The 7,871-nt window shown below is 47.1% G+C and overlaps 1 protein-coding gene across 3 annotated transcripts in view; it reads right to left on the reverse strand.

Annotated features, from left to right (window-relative positions):
- ZC3H12B (zinc finger CCCH-type containing 12B) overlaps positions 1–3,511 on the reverse strand; it is a 34,441-nt gene extending 30,930 nt beyond the window's left edge. The window contains exon 1 of one of the 3 annotated variants that reach the window (XM_055727724.1): positions 2,645–3,511. The gene's annotated coding sequence lies outside the window, so the exon portion shown is untranslated. The remainder of the gene's footprint in view (positions 1–2,644) is intronic. The other 2 variants (XM_055727727.1, XM_055727728.1) reach the window with 2 other exon arrangements.
- Positions 3,512–7,871: the final 4,360 nt, after the last annotated feature.

The following is a 7,871-nucleotide window of genomic DNA, read 5'->3' on the forward strand; positions in this document are numbered from 1 at the left end:
CCAAAACATTTCCTAAATCTGAAATATTTCAAATGCAATACTACATATCATGGCATCAGAAAGCCTAGATCTGTAACGGTGGTCATGGTATTCTTACTTCCAGATGAATTATCTGTGTTACCATGAATATATCATATCAAATATAGCTTGTCAACAAAAAGGGACAATTCACAGGAAATAAAAAACCCACACATTAACAGATGTAAAGAATTTTTTAAATACCAGAATTATTACAGGCTTTTAATTTACAATGCCAAGAAAAAAACCCAGCCTTTTTACAGCAAACTTACAAAAAATGTAAGTTTATAGATATAAAAATATGTATTTGTCCAGCCATATACACATTCTTCAAGGACCTTTATGTCTGGCAGATTCCATGATCAAAAGAAGACAGTGTTCTCGTGGATGTGTGTAAGGTCTAGGCAGCATTACATCCATTTATATTATTTTTACATTATGAGATGGGCCAATCAATACATCAAATTAATTTACAGTGTGACAACACTTGGAAACTTAGTTCTGAGCTTATAAATTACATTTCTTCAACTTTCCATGCCCTGCTTCCAAAACTGAACTTACATGCTGCCTTCCTTATTCCCAAAAGCTCCAGTGCTTCCTACTCTTGATATAAATAGTAGCACAGGGCAAGTGACAGAAGTAATTTGTTTTATTTCTATTATTCACAGATCTATAGTAGAATTATAAGTATTTAACAAAATTACATTTCCATTGCAAATTGTAAAGTAGCTAGGCAAGTCACACCCAGTAAATGTCTACAATAGAATAATTCACATTGGAAAAGGCATCCAGAAAGATCAAAGAACAGAAAGCCAGAACTCACCTCATTCACAGCAGCTGAGAGTAAGAATTAACTTTCTGACTAGTTCATCTGCATATAAAGTGTCATTGGTATCCATTCACCCTCTTTAACACCTTTTGTTTCCATTCTTTCCGACCAGTGAGTTTAGGTGCAGTTACATTTTCTTTTTTTGTTGTTTTGTTTAACACATCTTAAAGAGGTCATTCAAAGAAATTGACTCATCAAGCTTTATAGATTGCTTCTATTACAAGGTGCCAAGCATTAGATCATTTTAGGAGACAAAGAGGTCATAGGTCCAGAAAATGTCAGGATCGATATATACGGAAAACATGACAGTGAAGAAGAGAAGACATATTCCAACAGCAGATAAATTGCTCTAAATTTGAGGATGACCTTGACATTCCCACTAACCCAATTTTTCCAGCAAGAAGCAAAGATAATTTTACAAGTGACATCAGCTACACTTGTGAAATACACCTTCCAGTTCTACATACCACATAGCTCATTTATAACGCCTGGCAAGCAAAAGATACATATCATCAACAAAGGATACCCTCTATACAAAGATGACTGCTTGACAGACATGTCCATTCCAATAAACAAACATACCAAGCATAAGAAATCAGATGGATCGGGAATGCTGCACGATCCCAGGCACTCAGAACTACTGGCATGCATAACAGAAGCTCACAAACGATCAGTATTGTAATTTTCTTTCTGTTCTGCCTTCCCATTTATGACAATACATGATAATCACTGAAACACATGGCAGGATTTTTAAAAAAGTAAGCATCATCACATATATCTTAATAAACACAAATGAATGTTGATCCACATTTATCAACTCCATAAGACACAACATAGCTTCTGATTCAATTTTTCTGCTTGCTAACTTGCAAAGGAAATACACAGCCCTTGCCAAATGTAATTTGTAAATTACTAAATGACAATTAGAAAAGCAGGCTGCTACGAAAAATAACGCATTAAAATGAACTGATTAGAAAAAGAATCTTAAACCTCACGCATACTGGGGTAAGCATCCAGCTGCTGATTCCCATTTGCACTACAAAGCACAATGGAAGGATGCGAGCGGCGATCGCCAGGCACCCCCTACAAAGTGATCTCTTTCTCTCAGCACCCTGCTGTCCCCAGCGCAAGTTTCCTGCCACCCTCGGGCTCAGGCGCCGGCGGCGCTCTCAGGCAGCCCGGCAGCGGAGCCTTCGCAGCCCCTCCCGGCACTCCAGTTACTAAAGGCAACCAGGCCAGCTCCCCGCTGCCGCGCCCCCCGCCCAAGCCCATTCCGCCGCCCGCTACAGCGACCCCGGGGCCCCAAGCGCTGCTGCCCAAAGCCGCCAGGGCCGCGCCGCAACCCCCCGCGCAGGCCCCTCGCCACCGCCGGGCAGCACCTGCGGCGGGCCGGGCCGCGGCGCGCCAGGGGCAGCGGCCGCGCTGGCGGGAGGAGGCGCCGGGCCCGGCGGCCGCCCCTCCCCCCATGCACACAGGGCGGCGGGTGCCGCGGCGGGGACAGGAGAGGCGACGGGTGCCGCGGCGGGGACGGGAGAGGCGGCGGCGGCGGCGGATCACGGCAGAGGCCGGGCCCGCGGAGCGGCGGGAGGCCGCGCCTCCACCGCTGCCAGGCCTGGAGGCCGCCCGGCAGGCCGGCAGGGGGCGCCCTGCCGGCCTCCCCCCGCGCGCAGCCCCCCTCCCCCGACTCCCCCCGCCGGGGAGGAGGGGGCTCCGTCACCGCCCGGGCGCTGCGCTGGCGCCCCCCGGCCCCTCCACCCACCCCAGCCCCTGGGCCCTTTCCTCCTGCCGGAGCCTCACCCGCTGTCGTCGCTGCAGAAACCGCGCGCGGCTGCCTGCGGGGCCTGGCGGCGGAGAGGCGCGGGGCGGCGGGGCTCGGCGCGGCCGCGGCACGGGCCCCACGCCGGCCGCTCCCGCCGCATGGAGGGGGAAGGGCAGGCCTGGCCGAGGGGAGGGGGCGGGCGCGGAGGAGCGCAGCCAGGGCGGGACGGGGTAGGGGAGAGCGCGGGAGTGGGGCTCAGCGCCGGCGGGAGCCCGGGGGCCGCTGCCGCCGCCTCATCCCTGCCTGCGCCTCAGCCGGGCCAACACCGCTGCCCGGGCGCCGTCGCCTAGCAACTGCGCCCGGCCCCCGCTGCTGCAGGCGCCCGGCTCCTCGCGGCGCCCCGCGCGCTCCCGGAGGCAGCGCACGCGCGGCCTGCGCCCGGCGGCGGCGCGGCCGCGCCTGCTCGTGCCCGCCGTGGGGCCGGCCAGGCGGCGGGGGGGGAGGCGGTGCCGGTGCAGGAGCGGATAGGGGGGTGGAGCGGGACCGAGTCCGGGCGCGGTTGGGCCCCTGGCTGGAACGGGACGGGATGAGCGGCCGGAGCCTGGGGCGCCGCCTTCCGGGGCGCCGCCGGGGTAACAAACCCGCTTTGCAAGTGCTTTGAGCTCTGTCTAAACTTGACCGCTAAAGACTGGGCGCGCCCGGAGCTCGGGGCTGCCGTGCGGCTGTCGCCGGCCCGCCGCAGCCCCCAGCTCCCCCCACAGCCCGCACCGGCGCCCGGACCGCGCAGGTGAGGGGCCGGCACAGCCCGGGGAAGAGCCATGCAAGCGCGGCCCGAGCCCGTTCCGAAGGCCCAGAAGCCCCGCGGAGCGCAGAACGAGCCCGTTCCCATTCCAGCTCCCGGGGGTGTACAGCCCGTCCCACGGCTTGGGGCGCCCCGGGGCGCGGGGCCACGGCGCGACCCGCTCACACGTTTTGTTTGGAGCTCTCCTCCGTTGGTCGTTAGTGTTTCTTTTAATGCCATTTGTTTCATAAAGCATGTTGCACGCATATTTTTTATAATTGAATGTTTCAGTTGGAAGGGACCTAAAATGACCATCCTGTCCAGCTGCCTGACCCCCTCAGGCTGACCAAAAGTCAAAGTGTAGTATTAAGGGCATTGTCCAAATGCCTCCTAAACACTGCCAGGCTTGCGGCATTGACCAGCTCTCTGTTCCAATGTCTGACCACCCTCTCTCTAAGGAAATGCTTCCTCATGTCCAGACTAAGCCTCCCCCTGTGCAGCTTTGAACCATTCCCAGGTGTCCAGACCCTGGATCCCAGGGAGAAGAGCTCAGCACCTCCCACTCCATGTGTCCTCCTCAGGAAGCTGCTGAGAGCAACAAGGTCATCCCTCAGCCACCTCCTCTCCAAACGAGACAAACCCAGCGTGCTCAGCTGTTTCCCATGGGACATACCTTCCAGCCCTCTGGATGCGCTCCAGCACCTCCACACCCTTGGGTGCAGGGCCCAGCACTGCGTGGTGCAGAGGTACCCCAGTGTCAGTCCTTACCGACTTCCACCTGCTCTCGTGTCTCCAGGTTTCCCCTGCCAGCTGGACAACTTTATGAAATACTGAATGAGTTTTATCACCTGCAAGAAAGAGATGATGCAGGTTGACTGCTTTAACCCATTGATGGATGTTTTGGGTACTGTGATGACAAAAATGCGAAAGTTGACAAAATACACAACGTTACTACCTATGTAATTTTTTTTATATAAACTAATGTGTCAGATGGCACTCTTTATAACACGTGTCGAGTTTTCTGTAAAAAACAGTGAAGAAATGTCTGAATTAAACATCAGTATACTTTTGAGTCATTTTTCTGTATCTACTATAATTTTATTTTTAAAGAAAATAGTAAAGAAATTAAAAAAAGAAAAGAATATTCATGAATGTGTTGTATCTAGAATATACTGAGAAAAGAAAGAAAAATTTCCATCATTACATCCAGTCTTGTAGAATTGATTGTTCTAGCCAGAGTGGTTACGTGGGATCGGGGCGGGGTGGGGAAAGATAAATCATTCTTGCAGTTGGAATTGTTCCGTACCAGATTTGTGGTAAGAAACAAGGCTGTGTGGACTGACGTTAGGCTGTTAAATGGAAGTGGCTTTTTTTTTTCATGCAACAAAATTCAGTCCTGTGCTCAATGGAGTAGGGCAGTGTTTTAGCATAAATTTAATTCTTCATAATACTGCAACTTGTTTTGAAATGTATCTGTGTATTAATTTTTGGTTTAGAAAAGATCAATTAGAGACAAGGTTGAAATTTTCAGGGTCAGCCGAGGGAGTTTTTTCAGTGGCAGTTTTGTCCTTAAGTTCCTTAGCTCTCTGAAGAATCTAATCTGTGTGCTTAGAAAAACTGATCGTTGTTTGGACCCCACGTATCAAATTGTATAAATAGCAGAATTAGACATCAGTGATCTGAATTTTAGCAATGCAGGAGTGGACTGGAGGATTCCATCCTGCAGGTAAGGAAGAAAGGTAATAAGGATTGTTCCTCAGCTATTGTTTATTTTAATGTTTAACATTAAAAGCATCTCTATATCTATGTTACATCATTAAAAGTATTCCTAAATCCATATATAACACAGTGTAACTATCAAACTTTGTGACCACTTTTGAAGTGCTTTGAAACATGCGGATGTAGTATTTTCTGTCCTTTTTTTGAACAGGGAGAGAAAAATAGCTAATGCTTGTGGGTAGGCTCACTTCCTGTCTAAGAACTTCCAAAGCTTTTGTAACACTTTGTGAAGTCTGCTTTTCCTTATGTCGTTCAAAGCAGAGGAAAGTAAAAATCTGAACTTCTGCATTTTCATTTTCTGTTCTCGATCTTTTAGTCTAGTGCGTAAAACCGGAAATGAAAAACAGGATAACCCTTGCTAATGTTGGCTGAGTCTCATCACTCCTCTTAGAGGGGACTTTCCTTCTTCTCTCATATCCTCACCCCACCTGCTCTCACTCCCTCAGTGTCTTAGCAAAAAGATTCACTGGCCCGCTGTAGCCAACTTGTCTCCTACCCCCTCAAATCAATTAGTTCATCTAGTTAAATCATCCATCAAAGAAGCCTGCCCCCTTTGAGCACACAGCTTACTTAGGGCTCAGTCCTACAGTCTGTGATTTTTTTTAAGGCAGCAAGAGTTCGCAATTGACTCAAATTGTATCAGGATCAGATCCTATATGTTCTGATTTCTTTACAAAAGCTGTGGGGTGACGAAGACGATGCTGATGCTGATCACTGATTTCCTTCATCTTGTTTTTCTCTTTAATTAAAGAACACAACAACATAGGAAAAAGTCCTTAATGCAGAAAATGACTAAAACATCTCCCCATTCACAGCTGCTGCTTATTCATTATCTGTTCCAGGAATATGTCTTCTGCAATGCCAGCAAGAGTGCATTTGCAAAACTTGGATTTGTATGATACAGATAAAGCCTCAAAATCGTTACTTGGAAGATTTGTAAGAGACTCTGAAGTAATTTTTATAATGCTTAAAACCTTCAGCTTATTTCCTAATTTATTGTCTAGTGGAATTGATAGAAAAAGAAAGTAGATGCTTTGTGCAAGTCATCTGAGTTTTTAACTTTCTTTATTGATATTAATTATAATTTGTGACAAATAGATTATCAACACTAATAATCTTTTATCGGAGGGGGAATGTTTGATCATTGCTGCCACTTGCTCAGGTATTAGATGAACCTCAGCCACTGCTCCTCATGATGTCCAGTGCTCTCATCTATTTTTTCTTCATTCTCTCTTCTTATTTCTTGCCTTATATTTAAGTAAATTATTTGGAACAGGAACCACCAGTTTTGTCCTTGGATTTCTATAGTGCTAATTATGAAGGGATCCTGCTCCATAGCTCAAGACTGTAGACACTAATGTGATTAAATTCATGACAGGGAAGATCTCACTGTTCAGAGATACCAACTACTTAAAACTCGCATGGTCTCAGGACTGACACCTCTACTCTCATGAAAACCATTTCTCGAAAAGCAAATACCAATTTACTCATGAAGTGTCAAGAAGTAATCAAACTATCAGCTATTAATCCTTGAGAGAATGTGGCTTGCTTCACATCCTGAGTCAGCCCAGGTGCTTCAGTGGCTGATCAGAAGCAATCCATCAAGGGATTTATCTTTATTATGGTTAAGGTAATAAGAGAGTAAAAGGCAGGACATACAAAAATCAGTGCAGATAGTACTTTCCCTAAGTATGGCCGCTTACTCCAGCTGTTAGGAGCTTCCCTGTCTCAGACTCAGAACAAACCTCAGTCACAGCAGCTCAGCTCTGAAGCTTGTTTTCTGGCTTTTTATTTCTTCTAACTCCAGCACTCTCACCCAAGCCCCTCCACAGCTTCAGTTCACAATCTCTGGAAAAAGAAACAACAAACAAACAACCGTGGGCCGAGAAATGCTAAGGGTGATTCTCAGCATCTTGAGTTCATTATACTGCACAAATCTTCCCTGTGAAATGCTAGGAACTGTGGCATGTGAGGAGCTTGCAAGATCAATTTTTAGCTCAGAACCAGCTATTTTACCCAGACTATGTGAGTTCAGTTACCAAGTATTTCAGTAATTCATGGCATTAGTTTCTGAGATTTATGTTGGTTGGCTTCATAACATCATGTAAATTTGTATTACTTTACAGGTATATAAAAAATGGGGTCCCTGCTCCAAAGCAGCACAAGGAACAACAGCAGTGAATAGAAGCACCAGTAAAGGCACTTAGAGAAAACAGACTGCCACAGAGAACAAAAGAATAGCAAAGAGCAGGCTGGAGAACACAGCTAAACTAAAGGGGGGAGAAAACCCCACCTGCTTACCTGTGCTTGATGAAAACTAATAATTTTTGCTACTAAAACACCCAATTTTTAAAATAAATGGGGGTCTGATACTGTAGTCTGCATCCATTCCAAACTCCCATTTACTTCACTAGGAATTAAAAGCATTTAAAAAGATGACTAAAGCTATTATTATCAGGGAAAAAAAATGAGCAGAAAGCTGTATGTAGTGCACCGGTTCTGATGTCATCCTTGAGAACTGAAGAGTTTTTATGATTGACCTGCTTTCCTGGATCATTCATTTCGATTGATCAGTGAAAGCAGAAAAAAAGGGCCAAACCATATCTCTGGGGAGTTTCAGCTTCTCACACAGCCTGGGACAGGCATGATCTGCATTACATTACACTGATCACTAAATGTAATCTGTGCAGCAAGAAGAAAAAATC

This window comes from Falco cherrug, chromosome 15 (assembly GCF_023634085.1).
Source record: "Falco cherrug isolate bFalChe1 chromosome 15, bFalChe1.pri, whole genome shotgun sequence".
Taxonomy (NCBI): Eukaryota; Metazoa; Chordata; class Aves; order Falconiformes; family Falconidae; genus Falco; species Falco cherrug.